This window comes from Phodopus roborovskii, unplaced genomic scaffold (assembly GCF_943737965.1).
Source record: "Phodopus roborovskii unplaced genomic scaffold, PHOROB, whole genome shotgun sequence".
Taxonomy (NCBI): domain Eukaryota; kingdom Metazoa; phylum Chordata; class Mammalia; order Rodentia; family Cricetidae; genus Phodopus; species Phodopus roborovskii.
Genome location: NW_026126418.1, coordinates 48,717,873 through 48,738,166, shown reverse-complemented (window position 1 = coordinate 48,738,166; position 20,294 = coordinate 48,717,873). Strand labels below are relative to the sequence as shown.

Sequence of the window (20,294 nt, the reverse complement as noted above, 5' to 3'; positions counted from 1 at the left end):
AGTTTAAAACCATAGTCAGGCTCTGCTCAGCATCAGAAAGAAAAGGACTGACTGACTGAAAAGAATAGTTACACCTTTCTGAAGCCTAACTAAAAAACATTGACAGGTTCAGCCACCTCCATAGAGACTTGGAGGGACAACACTCAAGATAGAGAGACTATGGGAAAGAAAACCCATTAAAGGAAGGTAAATCAACCTTCCCATGAATGGTAAACTGGTCAGTTCCCTGATAAATCACACCAGATTAACCCTTAAGGGAGAAACAGAGCCATGTCTCCACCTAGGGGTAGATTTCAGTTCCCTATGAAAGAGTCCAAGTTCTAAAGAGAACAAGCATCTGGCATACCTTCTGCTATGCTGATTTACTCATGTGCTTGCAAATTGATCCCTGAAGCTTTATTGATAAGCTTCACATGTTATTATAAAATTCATATGGTTATTCACTTATGTATTCAACCGAGTGTCATTTGCCATATTTTACTTGTTGAAATCTGCCAAAATGAGACTGAACAACTAAATCATTTCCATGTATTATCACGTGTTCCCTTAAATGTTTGCACAGTTCATTAAGAAACTACTCATAATTACAAGAAAATAAAAAACCCACAAATGCATTTTTTGTAAATAGAAAATAATATTTACAAAGAAGTTGGAAAATTATCACATATGCTTATGCCTTTGTACACTGGAATTGTATGTGATTATTCTTTGTTCTTCCTTTTTTAGATAATTTACACTTTCATAGTCAAGATGAATTCTTCATTTTTAAAATACATGCATTTTAACATGTATATTTCTATGAAGAGACACCAGGGCAAAGGCTACTTATAAAATAAAACATTTAATTGGGGAGTGCCTTATATTTTCAGACGGTAACTCTGTGATCATCATGGCAGGCAGCATGATACTGTAGCTGAGAGCATACATCTGATCCACAATTTCAAGGCAGAGAAAAAGACTAGTCCTGGCATTAGCTTTTTAAACCACAAAGTTTACCCCCCAGTGACATACCTTCTCCAACTAAGGGACATATCCTATTCCTTCTGAATTAATCAGTTCAATTATATAAAATTATGGAGGTCACTCTCAATCAAACATCTATAGTGGATAAGCTCAAACTATGAAAATCTTATATCTTCTTTCATTTACTTCTTTTTTAGCCATTCTAAATCTTTAATGTAGATAAGAGGGAAACATGAGCTTGATATATATCAGTTAACCACTAATACTATTCCTAAATTATTATTAGAAAATATTTTATCACTATTCTTAGTACGTGATAAACTGCATTTTTAAAAGGTTAACATTTTGCTATACATTTTAATAACAAGGTCACTTATGATGAAAGGAGTTGGGAGAAGTTGAGTCCTTTGAGAGTGTTACAGGAAAACAAAATTCCCATGTGCTCTGGTGAGTGGGTAGTTATTCCCAAGATCAAAGTCCTTTCTCTTCATGGTCAACCCTAGCACTCCTACGCCTACCACTTGCCTTGAACTTTCTTGGAGGGGTGCCTGACCCTGGATTTTTCCGATTCTATGCAATTTACTTAACCCTTGACAAATCTGAATTATAATAACCAAAACTAAATACCTGGTGTACTTACTAGCAGTCGTATAAATAACAGGTACATGGGGTACAAAATCCTATCACTGAACTTTTTTCCTGGAAGAAACATGTTTGTACTTACCCTCAAAAACATAAATGAATGAATAAAAAAATACAAAATTTTAAAAATACCCTACATTTATAGCAAATGAACAATCTACTTTTACACTATGTATATTTTAAATACCTTACGTTTAGAAATTCTTCTCACAAGGGCACAAAACACATTTTCTTCACAGCATGGTAACAACTGTTTTTGCAACTTGGATACAAGACTTGCCTTGGATTTGGAAGTATAATAGCTTATAAGTATGTCAAGTACACTCTTTTAAGAAATTTGAAGATTTTCTTTAAATCTTGATAACATAGCTACCTGGAGCTTTGCATGTTGTATCTTGCTTCATTTTGTTTGTTCAAGGGAGACTTTAGCCAGGAGAATGCCGTTTTTGTTCTCAAAATTGTGGCTACAAAATGCACTGCATAAGTTACTCTATCAGGCTTGATGAGTTCCTTTATCTAGCTTCCTCTGTCACCTCAGAGGGATAAGGAGCTACTTACCCCACCTCATTCCCTTTACCACCAAATATCTCTCTTAATGACCCTTACAGAAATTGAGGCTGTGACTGTGACTAAACCCTCCAATTGGATTACTGGTCATGAGTTTAAACTGCATTTCTGAGAGTTATTTAGATTTGTGGTATATTTCCAACATTCACTAAATATCATCTAAATATATAAATCTAAGTAAATAAATATTAATCAGTCACTGTCCATAGATAGTTAAATACTGTTAACCTGGAGATTTGGTTTTCAAATCTTAAATAAACATAATTACCTTTGTGTCCTTAAAAGCATATGGGGAAATGGTTAAATGAGTTTTCAGTGAAATGTGATCTGTTTTCTCCTGCTTTGTGCAAGGGAAATGGATGAGCAGTCAGAGCAGTTAAGGCCATTACCACTGACAAGGCTCTGAATTAAGCTTAATTATGAACTTGAGAACTAATGAAAAGGAGACAAAATTTGCTTTACCTTATTATCATGTAATTCAGTGCAACTTTGTAGTGTTGGTTTTGGAACTTAGCTATACATGTGCACGAGAGCACTATTGTACGTAATTATTTTATTTGTTCAGCTTCTAAGCATGGAGTTCTTTTAGCTACCCATTTTAAAGAGAAGTGTAGTTTCCTCAAAAAAATATTGATTTGACACTGTAATTTGAAATGACAAAAGTGCCAGCTTATATTTCATATTGAAGGACTCCTTAGAATTTTGATTATCCCTGTGGTATCATTCAAAGAGACAGTGACCTAAGGAGCTAATCTAATAGATGAATAGTGATGTAATTCATTGTAGTGATTAAATCTGATCAGTTATTTAGAGTACACTCATTCATTTCCTGGACAGTCAAGGTCAGAACCAGCTCTGGGTATCCTCAGAGGTACTTTTCAAGTCTATTGAGAAGGTAATGACCGGCCTGGGAACAATAGGGCATCTGCACTTGGGGAAAGAGGAATCAATAAGAGAGTACACACTGAAACCTTCTTGGGAGAGTCTAAGTTCTGCTTTTTTGTTCATCCCCATAGAGTCTTACTCTGTTCATCCATGGTTTTCTTTCAGTGAGCTATGATGGACAAAATCAGATGTAGCTATTAACCCAGTGAATATATCACTGTAAAAGGGCAATAGCAGTATAGACACTGATGGAGGAAGACAATCAAAACTGAAGCCTCCAGGAACCTGACTCCAGTAATCAATCAATATGTTCTTCCTTTTCTCATTCACCTCATGGAGGTCAAAACAACTTGACTTTGATAATGCAATTTTCAAACCACTTTGAAAGCAGGTAAATTGTGGGCTTTCTGATATGCTCTTAGGAGGGTATTTTTCCCTAGCTATTTCCAGCTTCTCTGTCTTGAAGACAAGGAAGTCAAACCACATGCATTTGTAGCAATTTTACTATTTCAAGGGAAAGGTTTCCATCTACTGGATTCTTTGGGTAATAAAGAATTGACATTAGATTTAGTGCTCATTTATATGCTTCATCATTCTTTTAAATTTTGTTTTATTAGAAAAAAATCTCATTACCAAACATTATATTTTTTCTTTTTTTAAATTTTATTTATTTATTTTTTATAACAAAGTCCATTTAAATGAAAACACACATTTATAGACAATATTTGTGAATCTGGGCATCGTTCTTTCCAAACTACTTCCTGCTGGTAAGGGTCGCTGTCATGGGGGATTCTAAGAAGATGCAGATATCCTGGCTATAGTCTGCAAGGCTGCTTTGTCCAGCTGTTTTGAATGTACAATCACTTAGTACTCTGTTTCAGGCGGTCTGGCTTGATCACACCACATTAGTCTGGAAGGAATCCACAGCTTTTTATTTTCTGTGGAAAAAAAAATTGAAATCCTTTTCCCCAGTAAATTGTCCTTGAACTTAAATTTTTGAGTCAGAGCATTTTTTTAAAAAATTTATTATTTTACATGTCGATCCCAGTTCTCCCTCCCTCCCTCCCTTTTACCCTCTGTGCCCTCTCATATGCACCCTAACCACACTCCCCTCCCATCCCCCCACCCCAATTCCATATGTAGGGGAATGCCATCTAGTTGGAGTCATGTAGATCTGACAGGTCATGTGAAGTAGGGACTAGGGCTTCTCTCCTGTCTCTTGGTTAAGGCAGTTATCCCTCCCATGGGGGATGTATTCGCTAGGACCTTTTGTGCACCAGGAGGGATACATCCTGGTTCCACTGTCTGAGGTCCCTTAGACTGCTCAGTCCTTCTGGCTGAGACTCATATTTCAGGGAAATGCAAATCAAAACAACTTTGAGATACCATCTTACTCCTGCCAGAATGGCTAACATTAGAAACACCAATGATGACTCATGTTGGAGAGGATGTGGAGAAAGGGGAACATTCCTCCACTGCTGGTGGGAGTGCAAACTCGTACAGCCATTTTGGAGATCAGTATGGCGGTTCTTCAGGAAAATGGGAATTAGTTTATCACATGACACGGCAATCCCCCTCGTAGGCATATACCCAAAGTATTCACATCCATGCAACAAAGACATCTGTTCAACTATGTTCATAGCAGCACTATTTGTAATAGCAAGAACCTGGAAGCAACCTAGATGCCCTTCAATTGAAGAATGGATAATGAAGATGTGGCACATCTACACAATGGAATACTACTCTACATTATATTTTTTTTTCAAAATATAATATAAATCAGTGTATCAACAAGATGTAGGAGAAAAGAATATGTAATTTGCCTTTGTTTTATCTTACAAAAATGACACAAAGCACATGAAATTGTTAAATACATAAGCTTTACTCATTACTAAAACCCTTCATAAGTCATTAAAGTGGGGGAAGCAATGCTGTACATTTCTGTTTCCATTACTCTCTTTCTATGCTGTGTCCTAAGCAAACAGTGTCTTCATTATAATTCTCATGAATTGATTCAGATGCTGAGACTCATATGCACCATTGTGTAAATAGATTAAAGCAGGGCTTTTCCAGGTACTTGCAAAGTAGACCTAATGACTACTCATAAAATAATTCCTTAAAATGTGGGGTTGTGTGAGTGTCTGTGTGTGAGCAAAAGTGAAAGTTTAAAAAATGTAATACTTAGCTTTTGTTTTATAAATCAAGACACTTAGCAGAATTCTGACTGTCCACATAGTATCCATTTTGTCCTCTTTCATAAATTCTTAAATTGACTATTTTAATTACAATAATTTGAAATAAAACAATAACTATTACAGAATGAAAACTTACTCTTTAAAAAAAATTCCCCCATCTCCCAAATTCTCTTACATCTTTCCCACCTTACTATATACCAAATTCTATGTTCTTCCTTTCTCAAAAAATAAAAAAACACAGAAAATGAAAGTCACATCAAAGAAGCAAAAGACCAATATGACAGAAATGCCAAAATGGAAAAACCTCCACCATTATTAAAACACACATTGAATGTATATTTTGTTGATCAACTGTTCCTAGGTATGTTTATTAGTGAGAGTAAAACCTATTGCAGTCACTTTCAAAGTTAGTATGGAATTTGTCAAAAATACTAAAATTACATCTACTATATGGCTCTTCCCCATGTGTCTAGGCTGAGAGAGCATCCCTCTATGTGGGATTGGCTCCCAATGTCTATTTTTGTACTAGGGATAAATAGTGATCCATTATTAGAGGCCCCATAGACTTCCCAGACCTCCTAACTAATAGCCACATTCAGGGGGTCTGAGTCAGTCCCATGCTGATTCCCCAGCTATCAGACTGGGGTACACGAGTTCTCCCATGTTCAGGTCTGCTGATTCTATGGGTTTCTCCAGTTTGGTCTTGACCGTTTGCTCATCACTCCTCCATCTCTTCAACTGGAATCCAGAAGTTTGGCTCAATGTTTAGCAGTGAGTTTTAGTTTTGCTTCCATCAGCTACTAGATGAAGGCTCTAGGATGGCACATCAGGTAGTTACCAATCTTATTATCATGTAAGGGCATTAAAGATAGCTTCTCCACTATTGCCTAGATTGCATGGAAAGAGGAGAGAGGGAGTTAGGAGAAAGAGAAGGGGAGAAGAGGAGGAGAGAGTGGGCATGAGGAAGGTTGAGACAGGGAAAGAATAGAACAAGTAAAGAGATACCATAATAGATGGAACCATTATAGATTTAAGGAGAAATCTGGCACTTGGGAAATGCCCAAAGATCTAAAAGTATGGACCCAAATAACAATTTATGTATACACATTTTTTGTTCAATGTCCTGTCCCCTGTCATCCTGAACATTTTATAACAGACTAAGAAAACATGAAAAATATATTAGAAGGAAAAAAAAGCACAGAAGGTACTTTCCAGGAGTCACAAGTACTTTTATATGCACTTTCGTCTTCTAAGCCTTAAATCTCTTATTTGTAAAAGGTCTCTCTTAACACAAATAATTAGAATTTCAATGCAATTTGTGACTTAATAATGGCAATAATGATCGACTTTTACCGAATTGAAATTTTCTAACATCAACCCTTTTCATCTTCTGACCAATGTTTTTGATATATTAACTTTTTACAACAGGCAATGTCAGAGAACAGGAGAAATAATGTAAGATGGTGAAAATCAATACTTAAATTCCTAGCTATAATTGTAAACGTTTTTGTTTCATCTAGGCAAGCCAAGTCTTACCCAAACCAAGACTATACTTTACCCATGTATTTCTTTACAAAATGGTGACATCCTGCCTTTCCCTTTACCTGCAGAAAGACCCTCTTTGTACAAAAAGGGTATGTTAAATTACAATGAAGTATGATCCTAGCACAATGGTATTATAAAAATTTATTAACCTCTTTAAAAAAGGGAGAGAAATCATATTAGGTAGAGAGTATTTTTGCAACACAATGGTACAGCTGTTGCAGCTGGACTTTTTTCATCCTGATTGGATATTGACTATATTTAGGAAATGCTGGGATATCCTCATACCAAGTAGTGTTGAGTCCAGTTTCAGAACTGCATCTGATGTACACAGTAAATTTTGCTTTGTTCTCTGTATCAGTTATTTACTATTGTTAGAAAAATACAAACACCTAAGAGAAGACCCAAGAGCAACATGTCACTCTACCCTTCACAGAAAGGACAAGTTGAGCTTATGCTTATTGAAATTGTTGTCATTGATTGGCCTATAACAGCAGTGTACAGGGCCGCTGGGGCAGACTAATGATTCTTCTGTAGCTTTTTCAAGCACACTCATTTATAACAGCCTACGACAGATGAGGAAAATTAGTTGACAATAGAGGCAAGAATAAAGTTTAAAATTGTTTGCTTAGAGCACAATCAACATTTTTTTTTTTTTGTGAGCAGTTATAGAAGAAATCTTTTTCCTGCTGTTCATAGTGTAGTATCTTAATTGAGACTGTAATTATGTAATTTGTGTTTTTCTTTGTTAAATGTGGCACATGTGCTAAAATCACTCTAATGCTTAATGTAGGCAGGAGAACAGGCATGTGCAGAAAGAGTGGAGTGTCAGCTTCATTTTTATTAATATTTGGGAATGAAAGAAAATTCTTTAATGAGACTACAAAAGATGCCTCCAGGAATACAACTGTGAGAGGTTTTGAAAGTGATGTGCTGTGTATTTCTTACTTAAAGGGCATTTGGACCAAAGTAATGATTGATTCCCTACACAACTCATCTGATATAACACAGCAAGACACTATAAGTGCAATAAGCTTATTTTGCTGTTGGAAATGATAGGCTTCTTGAAGTTCACATGCATGTTAAAATAGCAAACATAAATGTTAACCATTAGTGCATATTTGTAACATGCAATGATTATGTTTTATTTCATTCCCTCAATAATCACAATACCTAGAAGAACAAGTCAGTTTCATGTGATATAGTAGAGTAGGAATTAAGAACTTCTAATGTTATATGACTTGCTCAATATTATATACCCTATAAAAGACAGATTAGGATAAATCCTAAACAAATTATTTCTAAATAAATTAATATTAATCTGAATTACATATATTGAATTTTGCCATAGATGCACAATTTTATAAATATATTAATATGATTTCTATTACAAAATCTCTACTATACCTTGTCATTATAGTCAAGAATTTGCAATATGTGGTTTCTTTTCTTAGATCTGCATTAATATGTCAAATAACACAAATCTTCACTATTTCTGATGAGACCTTTTTACTGTAGAATTCATGAATATTTTTTCTAATAACACATAATTAAAAATCAACAAGACTTCTTTATTAGCTTATCAGAAAAGAATACTTTCTAAATGTAGAATAAATTAATGGAATTTATAAAAAGTATTTGGCATTGCTGTTATGCATCCTATGTTTTAAGATTAAATAATGCTTTGGATCAAAATTTATTTAAATTTATTTAATTATATATACAGGTAATATAAATATATATGTTACTGCATATTCAATTCACCTCTCATAAATACATTTATTGACAGATATAATTCATGCGCACATGCATGCAAGAAAGTGAGAAAGAATGAATTCAAGAATAAAAAAACACCATTGTCCCAGCACATCTTAGAGGCAGGAGAAGTTGTGGATTGCAGTTTTGTGACTATGTTGGTGTCCAGTTTCACCATGGTGAGCCTAGCCAGTTTACAGAAGGCAGCTGGTTCAGGATCCATATCCTTCGTTACTAGAAGTCCTTGTGAGGGTAACACTCATAAGTTACAGGAAGTTTCCACTTCATAAGGTCTCCACATCACCCTCTATTCCTGTTGTCTCTCTCTGTACTTCTGCTTCTTTCCTCCCTCTGTAACCTGATCCTTCTCGTTATTTTCCTAACCATTGACAGTCTACCTACAAAATCTATTCTATTTCTGCTTCATAGGGAAATCTATACATTCTCCAAGACCTCTCCTATTTATCTAAATCCTCTGGAACTATATAAGTTAGGGTGATTATCTTTTACTTAACAGCTTATATTCATTATAAGTGAGTTCACATCATGTTTTCCCATTTGATTCTGGGTTGCCTTATACAAGATGAGTTTTATTTTTTATTTATTTATTTATTTTTAATTTTTTCAAGCTAGGAAGTCTTAGGCAAGATGTTATCATACACAACACTGCAAAATCTGATATAAAACTAAAATCAAGTCATAAAAATAAAGGGGAAGCTCATGGACCCCAGTCTGATAGCTGGGAAACTAGTATAAGGCCGACCCAGACACCCTGAATGTGGGTCTTAATTAGGAGGACTGGGCATTATATGGGACCTTTGGTAGTGTATCAGTATTTTTCCCTAGTATATTAATGGACTTTGGGAGCCCATCCCACACAGAAGGATAGTCTTTCAGCATAGACACATGGGGGAGAGCCTAGGCCCTGCTCCAAATGATGTGGCAGACCCTGAGGATCGCCCATGAGAGGAGTCACCCTCCCATAGAAGCAGAAAGGGGATGGAATGGGGGTTGAGAAGGGGAGAGGGGAGGATAGGAGGGTAAGGGAACTGGGATTGACATGTGAAACAAGTTTATTAAAAAATTATCAAAATAAATTTGAAAAAAATTGAAATATTTGAACGTGTTATTATCTGTACAAATGAACAAAATAGTAAAAGCCAAGAGGAGTGTAGCTGGTTAATCACTCAAATAATTTTAGGTAATCAATTAATATCAGGAAAATATGAGAGGAAATATTTTAAATGATAAAGGTACACTTGGGCAGTTTTGATATCCTAAAATATTATTAAAAACATCTGTAAACACAATGTAGAGGGCATAAAACACTAAAAGAAAGAACATTCGAGTACTATTGCACATATGTCTCTCCTCACATGGTACTACCTGTGGGAGGCAGTTCTCTTCTTATAACAAGTGGATTTGAAGGATAGCGCTAAAATTCTTGGGCTTGGCAACAATCATCTTAACTCTCTTAGCCATATAAAATTATTTTAAATTATTGGTATTTAAAATAATAATGATAGACACTCCATATCTGCCAAATAAAAGTGGTGAGTTAAAGAGTAAAATTAAAATAATTCTCTTTTGAAGGGAAATTGTCTTCATCCACTGCTGAGAAATATATAAATTTTGGTGCACTTTTGGGTAGCAGGCTTCTCATGATGTTTTTCTGAGGACAGATTCTGAAGATTTATGTAGATAGCATAATTCATACATTAATCTTCTGGACATTAAACAACACATATTTTCAGATTTTATATTATTTTAATTATTTCTAGATTACTTGTAATGCTAATGTAAATTCAACACAACTAAGGTTGTAATTGAGAGGAGAATCACAAAAGGAATGTACATGTGCAAAGTGCAATGTCTTTTGCCAATAATCTTTAGTCTGTGGTTCATTGGGCTTCATATAACATCTCTCCATGGTTCCTACAGCCTAAAATCAGTACATGAAGTATCATATTTTTTTCCTAGAAATTATTCTTCTAAGATAATCAATGGTATTATAAAACCTATACAAAATTACCTTTTTTTAAAAATAATAATTTTTCTTATTTTACATATTGATTCCAATTCCTGCTACCTCCCATCCTCCCACAACACCCCATCCCATCTCCCATCCACTCCCCATGGAGGGTGAGGCCTTCAATGAAGAATCATCAAAGTCAGTCAAATCATTTGGAGTAGGACCTGGGCTCTCCCCCATGTCTCTAGGCTTAGGGAGTATTCTTCCATGGGGAATGGGCTCCTGACATCTGTTTCGGAACTAGGGATACATCCTGATTCCATTGTCAGAGGTATCATAGACTTCCCAGGCATACTAACTGAGACTCACATTCAAGGAGTCTGGGTACATCTTAGGTCTTATGCTAGTTTCCCAGCTATCAGTCTGGATCTATGAACTCACCCATGTTCAGGTCAGCTGTTTCTGTGGGTTCCTCCAGCCTGGTCTTGACCCCTTTGCATATCCCTTCCCCCTATCTGCAACTGGATTCCATGATTTCCTCTCAGTGTTCAGCTGTGTGGGTCTGATTCTGCTTCCCTCAGCTACTGGATGAGGGCTCTAGGATGGTATATATGGTAGTCATCTATCTCATTTTTTGTGGGGGAAGGGCATTAAAGGTAGACTCTCCACTATTGCTTAGATTGTTAATTGTGGTCATCCCTGTAGGTATCTGGACATTACCCGAGTGTGAGATTTCTCTTTAAACCTATAACGACCCCTTATATTATGGTATCTCTTTTCTGTTTTTTTTTCTATTCTTCCCTGCATTCAATTTTACTGCTCCCAATAATTCTCCTCTCCCCTCCTCTTCTCCCCTTCTCCTTCTCCTAATTTTTCCCCTCCCCTCCACTGCTGACTGCTCCCAATTTGCTCAGGAAATCTTTTCTCTTTCCCCTTATGTGAGGAATCATGTAGGTCTCTCTTGGGGTCTTCCTTGTTTCTCTAGAGGTGTGAAGTGTAGGCTGGTGTTCTTTGCTCTATCTCTAAAATCCATACATAAATGAGTACAAACCATGTATCTCTTTTTGTGACTGGGTTACCACAATAAGGATGGGTACTTCTAGTTCCATCCATTTGCCTGTGTATTTATTCCATTTTTTTTCCTGCTGAGTAGTATGGCATTGTGTAAATATACCATATTTTCTTTATCCACTCTTCATTTGAGGGACATCTAGGTTGCCTCCAGGTTCTGGCTATTACAAATAATGCTGCTATGAACTAGTTGAACAGATGTCTTTGTTGCATGGATGTGCATCTTTTGGGTATATGTCTAAGAGGGAATTGCTGGATTTGTAGTGAACTGATTTTAACTTTCCTGATAAACCACCATATTGATTCCAAAGAGTTTTCTCCCCACCAGCAATGGAGGAGTGTTCCCCTTTCTCCACATCCTCTCCAGCATAAACTGGCATTGGTGTTTTTGACATCCTGACAGGAGTAGGGTGGTATCTCAGAGTTGTTTTGATTTGCATTTTCCTGATGGCTAAGAATGTTGAACACTTTCTTAAGTGTCTTTCAGTCTTTTTAGATTCCTGTATAGAGAATTCTCTGTTTAGTTCTGTACTCCACTTTTCAATTGGATTATTTGGTGCTTTTGTGACTAGTTTCTTGAGTTCTTTGTATATTTTGGAGATCAGCTCTCTGTCAGATGTGGGGATGGTGAAGATCTTTTCCCAGTCTGTGGGTTGCCATTTTGTTTTGTCTTGTTGACTATGTCCTTTGCTTAGAAAGGCTTCTCAGTCTTAGGAGGTTCCATTTATTAGTTGTTGATCTCAGTGTCTGTGCTAATAATATTATGTTCAGGAAACAGTCTCCTGTACAAATCCGTTCAAGGGTACCTCCTAATTTCTCTTCTAAGAGATTCATTGTGGTTGGATTTTTGTTGAGTTCTTTGATCCATTTGGACTTAAGTTTATGCATGGTCATAGATATGGATCGTTCTGCTGTCTTCTACATACCTGCATCCAGTTGTGCCAGCACAATTGACGAAAATGCTTTCTTTTTTTTCTATTGTAAAATTTTAGCTGCTTTGTCAAAAATCAGGTGTTCATATGTGTGTGGGCTAATATCAGGGTTTTCAATTGGATTCCGTTGGTCTGCCTGTCTATTTTTGTGCCAATACGTAGCTGTTTTCAGAACTGTAGCTCTATAGTAGAGCTTAAAGTCAGGAATTGTGACGCCTCCTGAAGTTCCTTTATTGTTCAGGGTTTTTTTTTTTTTTTTTTTTTGGCTATCCTTGGTCTATTATTTTTCCATATAATGTTGAGTGTTGTTATTTTAAGGTCTATGAAGAATTGTGCTGGGATTTTGATTGGGATTGCATTGAATTTGTAGATTGCTTTTGGCAAGATTGCCATTTTTACTATGTACTCTGCCTGCCTATGAACATGGAAGATCTTTCCATTTTCTCGTTTCTCCTTTAGTTTATTTCTTGAGAGACTCAAAGTTCTTGCTCTACTGGTCTTTCACTTGTTTACTTGACATTACCCCAAGATATTTTATGTTGTTTGTGGCTATTATAAAGGGTGATGTTTCTCTGATTTCTTTCTCAGTCCCTTTATTGTCTGTATATAGTAGGCCTACTGATTTTTTGAGGTCATCTTAAATCTTGCCATTTTGCTGAAGGTGTTTATCAGCAGAAGGAGTTCCTTGGTAGAGTTGTTTGGGTCACATATGTAAACTATTATATCATGTTCAAATAGTGAAAGTTTGCCTTCTTCCTTTTAAATTTTTATCCCCTTGAACTCCTTTTGTTTTCTTATTGCTCTAGTTAGAACTTCAAGTAAAATATTGAAGAGATATGGAGAGAGTGGACAGTCTTGTCTTGTTCCTGATTTTAGAGGAATCACATTGAGTTGCTTTCCATTTAGTTTGATGTTGGCTGCTGGTTTACTGTATATTGCTTTTATTATGTTTAGGTATGTTCCTGCTATCACTTATCTCTCCAGGACCTTTATCATGAAGGGGTGTTGGATTTTGTCAGAAGCTTTTTCATCATCTAATGATATGATCATATGATTTTTTAATTTGTTTATATGGTGAATTTCATTGATAGATTTTTCTGTTGAACCATTCCACATCCCTGGGATGCAGTCTGCTTGGTCAGGTCATGGTGGATGATTTCTCTGATGTGTTCTTGGATTCCATTTGCTAGTATTTTATTGAGTATTTGTGCATCAGTGTTAATGATGAATATTGGTCTGTAGTTCTCTTTCTTAGTTGTGTCTTTGTGATTATAAAGTATAAAATTGGAAATAGATTTAATGTTCAATTGTAAGTGTCTTGATCAATGTTATATTTCTGTGAAGAGACAACATGAGCATTTGAAACTCATAAAGAAAAGCATTTAATTGGCAGGCTTAAAGTGTTTTCATCAGTTATCGGCATGGCACGAAGCATAGAAGCACACAAGCAGACATGGTGTTGGAGAAGGAGCCAAGAATAGTATATCTGAATCAACAGAAAGGATTAAAAGAACACTGGTCCTGGATTTAGCATTTCAGATCTCATAACCCACCCACAGTGGCACACTTACTCCAAACAGGCCCAAACCACCTAATACTTCATGTAGTGCCATTCCCTGATGACAGATCATTCAAACATGAATGTATGGGCCATTCTTATTCAAACCACAGTAAGAGACTTGTTAAACGAGGGAGAGGACAAGAACACATTGCAGAAATACATAGAGACAGCTGACCTGAACAAGGAGGAGCTAACAGGCCCCCAGACTGATAGCTGTGAATCCAGCATGGGACTGACTCAGACCCAGAAGGACTGAGCAGTCTAAGGGACCTCAGACAATGGAAACAGGATGCATTCATGGTGCACAAAAGGACCTTGCTGACACATTCCCCCATAGATGGATAATGCCTTAACCTAGGGACAGGAGAGAAGTCCTAGTCCCTAATTCCAATGACCTGACAAATCTACATAACCCCACCTGGATGACATTGCCCTACTTGTGGGATGGAAGGGGAGGGGGGTCAGAGTGCATGTGAGGGGGCAGAGAGGATAAGAGAGAGGGAGGAAGGGAGGGAGAACTGGGATCGACATGTAAAATAATAAAATAAATAATAATAAAAATGAAAGTGAATAATTGGAATGTAAAAAAATAAACTAATAAAAAAAGAAAAATAAATAAAAATAATCATGTTGATATGTTAAATAAATTATTATTGTTTTTGTTAACTTGTAAAAAAGATTTTTGTTTCAGCATTTAAAAAGCCCATCTAGAAGAGTTTGTGGAGATACAGGTACAAAATAATGTGGTTAGATTTCATCAGTCCATAGTTCATGCATGTGCTGAAATGTCATGCTGAACCCTATTAATATGGTTGGTACATGTGAATAAAAATATTTTAATTATATTCCTTGTGTAATATGGAACATTTTCTTACAGGAGATTTTGTCTGACTTGGAAAAGTATTGATGACATGCTGTTCTTTAGAAAAAGACCATGTTGCAATTTCAAATTATAAATTGATTTTTGCAAGAAAAGTTGTACCTATAATTTCATATATAAGTGAAAAGTGCCTACAAGCAAAATGTAAGGTTAAGACTGACATATTACAGATGATATTTAAATTTGGTACACCTACTTTGTGATTTAGTATTATTTAAAATAAGTATAAACTTTAAAATTAATTTTAAGAAACAGGAAAATTAATCTGTAATTTATATGTAATTTGTTCCTCTCCATGGGAATAAAAACAACAAAACAATGAAGTCTAGAGTGTTCACAGGTAGATTAATAACATTACCAGCATGTCAATGCTCCCTCTGCTTTTTCAGAGATGACAGAGGAATCCTGCCTTGAAGCTGAGGACAGAAACCACGTCTGTAGATAGCAAACTTTATAATTCATTTGTTTCACCTGATGTAAATTGATCTTTTGTGGAAAAAAATCTACTGCACAATCCATGTCTATATAGCTTATCATTAATTGAATATGATATTTTTATGTATAAATATAAATGAAGTTTGAGGTGATGACCTACAAAATTCAACTTCAAGACCAGCTATGAGTATGAAATACAATTTAAAAAACTGAGCCATTCTCTGATAGTTCAGTATTGGGTGTATCTACAGACACTATGCAAAATCTATTATGAATACTAGATTAAAATCTTGTTAATAATAGGAAATGGTAAATTAAAGATATAATAACTTCATGACAGCCGAGAGAGTCAATGTGTTTTGATCTGTTCTGTAACATCTTGAGGGTTCAGAACCCTGAATAATCTTCATATACATAATGAAATTTCAGAGTGGATAAAATGAGAAGTTTTGAATTAAAACAACTAGATTTCCAAGCAAAAGTCTGATATAGTATATAATACTAAGGACTGTAAGATAAAATAATCATTAGTAGGCTTTAAAATATCTCTTGCTGTTATTGTTATTTCATTTGAACATAAGAAAATACAAATCTTCATTCATAATATTTAGGGCAACTGCTCAATGCAAATAACAAAATGAAAGGTGGTTTTCTGTTTATACTAAAATGTTCAAATACCAAAAGTAAATTCTTCATCCAAATATTAACTTGTTTACTCTTTTAATATGCAAACATTTAATTAATATGACAACATTTCATACAACTCTGATTGGCTACATATTTCTGACTATTATGAATAGAAAGGAATTGGACCATATCTCTTTTTCTCAGGAATTTTAAGTCAGTTTCTGTTGTTTCATCTATTTCATTTTAATTATTTATAATAACACTAGTGTATATGGGTTGTACTTTATTAATATTTTCATATTCTCACCAAATGATTTTAATTTGAAAATTGTATCTTGCCAATTAGAGCACCAATGATTTATTTGAACATACAGTACTCAAGAAAAATAATTTCTTATTTCTCTACTCTAGTTATGGTACAAAATACAATCATATATTTAACATTCCAAGGTTTTACATGGAATTAGGGCATTTTGTCTTCCTGTTTCTGGAAAATAGGAACCCCAAACTCTTACACTTTCTATGTATCAATTAGTGAAGAAACTACCTGAGATAATTATGAACTTCAGTTTAACACCTGTTAAAAAATTGAACCAAATTGCGCAAAGTATATGAATTTGGTACTACTTCATTGAAGCAATCAAGGTTGAAGTTAAATCCCTACAGCTGAACACAATGGAATTCAGACCTGTGACTCAGGTGCCCAAGCAGGATTTGACTGGAAAGTCTCTTCCCTAATGACTAGCTTTTATTGTACCAGAGGTACCATAAAAATTTCTAAAAAAGGAAAGAATGTGGGACTAGGAAAATTGAGGCAGGAGAGAAATAGAAGAGAGAGAGAGAGACAGAGAGAGAGAGAGAGAGAGAGAGAGAGAGAGAGAGAACATTAAAAAACATAAAAGAGGGAGCCATTATAGGATTGAAGAGAAAACTGAACCTAAAGAAATGTCCAGAGACCTACAAGACTGACCCCAACTAAAAATTTGAGCAACAGAGGAAAGGCTACCATAAATGCCCTTCCCTGATAGTGAGATCAACGACTAATTTATCCGCCATCATGGAGCCCTCATTTAGTATCTGTTGGAAACAAAAGCAAACACCCACAAATAAACATTGAGTCAAAGTAGAATCCAGATGCAGAAAGGGAGGCTAAGACCAGGCTGCAGAAGCACATAGAGACAGCTTACCTGGACAAGGAGGAGCTAATGGGTCCCCAGACTTATAGCGGGGAATCCAGCATGGTACTGACTGAATATGTGTCTCAGAAGGCCTGAGCAGTCTAAGGGTCCTCATATAGTGGAACCAGGATGTATTCCTGGTGCACAAAAGGACTTTGGGGGCACATCCCCCATGGAGGGATACTCCCTTAACCCAGAGACAGGAGAGAAGGCCTAGTCCCTACTCCAAATGACTTGACAGATTTAGATGACTCCTCCTGGATGGCATCACCCTATATGTGGAGTGGGGGTGGGGTGGGATTGGAGGGTGGTCAGGGTGCATGTGAGTGTGGGAGAGAGGAAAAGAGGGAGGAAGGAAGGGAGAGGGAACTGGGATCAATATGTAAACTAAAAATAAATAAAAGAAATATAAGAGAGAGAGAGAGCAGCCAATAGTCCTACTTAGTTATAATTCTGTGAAGTGCGATGAGCAACACAGGGGCAATCATGGCATGAATATCACAGTGGAAGTAAGAAGCACTCTAACTGGATTCTGGAGGCAGTCAACAATAGGCGAATCATGGCTGATAATATAAACCTACCTAACTGGGGGTTAGCAAATTTATAGATTTGGAAGAGAACTTGCAATCATAATTTTATTGAAATAGCATAATTTTAAGTGCATTTTGTTCCCATAAATTAGTGCAGCTATTAACTTAAATCAAGAAACTCCTCTTTGCAACATAAAAAAAAAAATTACAGAAAACCACAATTGATCAAAATTCAGCAAACAAACTGATTGGGCCAGGTCTACCGTTCACTGATATACACATTCATTCCTTCAGGCAAGTTCCTTAAACATGAAGGAAAACAACTCAAAATAGATCCAGGAATCTCCTAAAACTAATCAGATTCCCTATTTTGCGCCCTGCCAGAGTAAACAATAAAATTGAGAGTCCTTTTCAGATAAGCAGTCTGCAAAGGCAACTCTGAAAAGCCAAGCTGCAAAGAAGTCCCCAATCGCAACCCAGGTGCTGACAAGAAGCAGAAAGCATTTGAGCTTCCAGGAAGAGGCTTAGACAAATGGAGTCTTGTAGAGTAACACCCTGGAACCTGTTGCACTAAGTGCATGCTATGCAGTGTGCTCCAGGTTCCCAGTTTTGAGAGCTATCACCGATGCTTTTAATATTTTCCACGAGAAATGGCATACATTTGTACTAATCAAGAAAATTGAGAGCCTCGGCAATGAAGCTATTTGTGAAGTCACATTTCTTTTGCTAGTTTAAAATGCCTAGTAGCTGTCATAGTAACAATGCTGGAGAAACCACTGAACAAAGTACTCTGGAGAAGTGTGATACAGAGATAAAAGTTTGGGGAAAAGTGAGTTAGTGTTTCAAGCCACAGTACTCGAATATCCTCATCCAGGTTCTACACCTTATTCACTGATATAACCAGGCTATCATGGAGACATCAAAAGTTCTGCTACCTTTTAGTTTCAACCATGAATACAAGGCATTTATTACCCCTGCAGTAGGGGAATATAGAGCTGCAGAGGACTGAAGCCACTCTTTACGACCATGAGTTATGCATTCCCATAACTCCAATGCTTTATTGATCAGACCCAGTCAGATGCCCCAACCTATCTGGAAGGCTCTCAGAAAGTGAAAACATTGCAGTGTCACCTGGGTCCTGCTGGGTTTTATGTAGTATTTCGTTTCTAAGTAGAATGGTTAGGCTATAGAGCAGCAGTTCTCAATCTTCCTAATGCTTCAACCTTTTAGTACAGTTCTTCATGCTGCCGTGAGCCGCAACCATAAAATTGTTTTCAATGCTACTTCATAACTAATTTTGCTATTGTAATGGATTGTGATATATTTTTGGAGATAGAGGTCTGGGTAAAGTGGTCATGACCCACAGATTGAAAACTGTTGTGGTTGTGGTGGTGGGGATATCTTTCCAAGTTATTGAGATCAATCTCATTAATGTGAATTCCTAAAGTTAGTTTAACATAATTCTTTAAGACAAAGCCAATTTCAAAACCTTGTGTTTTTCTTAATAATCATTTCTTTTCCACTCCTTATTCAATCCAGTGTTAGCACTTGTGTTTTATCTTACTTATTCTTAAATGATACACAAATCTTCAAACAACATTTAGTCAGAAAACAACTATTTAAACCCCTTTTCAGGAAAATAAATCCTAAAGTCACTACTACTCAATAATAATTCTGAAAAATGAGTTTAGATATTAAGTAAGTCATTTCATTTAGCTCTACCTACCATAAAAAATTAATTCAGAACACTAAAATTGCTATGGAATCACAGCCTGGGAGGGTTCAGTACTTTCTAGATTTCATGACATTCTTTTTAAACTTGGTGGCTAAGTTTTATGTCATTTTAACTATCATAACTCTTACTACAATGCACCAATCTTCCTTATCATTTATATTGAAACATGACATGTTTTGAATCTCATTATTACAAGCCTACAATACAGGTTGGTAGTTCTGGATAAAAATATTCTAAGACAGTTCTTGTCTCTTAAAAAAAATTCAAATCAGAATAGTGATGTTTTCTGTCCAAGGACCAGTTTAAATAATCAATATTTCTTTTAGAACGAATTGCTTTTGCAGCTGGAGTGTTATCAGGATGCTCTACAACAATACTTTGGTATTTAATTTTGAAATAAGCAATTCTCAGAAGACACAGGATGTAGAGCAGAGCTTATGGGTATGGGCTTTGGAGTGTAGTTGCTTTTGAAAACTGTGACTTGATGACAGGGTTTGTCACAAACACTGGTGTCTAAACAATTGTTGCTCACTTTACAATAGCTCATGGGCTTTGATTCTTTTTCAGGATACAGCAGCCTAGATACTAGATATTGTGTATGTGTTATGTGTGTGTATTAGCATCTGATAGTTATCAGCTTTAAATTAATGAGTTAATTATTGAGGTATTTAAAAAACAATGTAATAAATAATCATTTAATTACTTGAATATTTAATTACTTAACACATTTAATCACCAGTCAAATGTTTTTAATGTGAAAAATTATGACAAATCAAATTACTGCTATATCATATATATAAAATTTATAGTATTATTGTTTTGTT

At 35.7% G+C, this 20,294-nt stretch overlaps 1 protein-coding gene across 2 annotated transcripts in view; it reads left to right on the top strand.

Annotated features, from left to right (window-relative positions):
• Positions 1-20,294, top strand: part of Galnt13 (polypeptide N-acetylgalactosaminyltransferase 13) — a 553,792-nt gene that overhangs the window by 465,240 nt on the left and 68,258 nt on the right. The window lies entirely within an intron of this gene.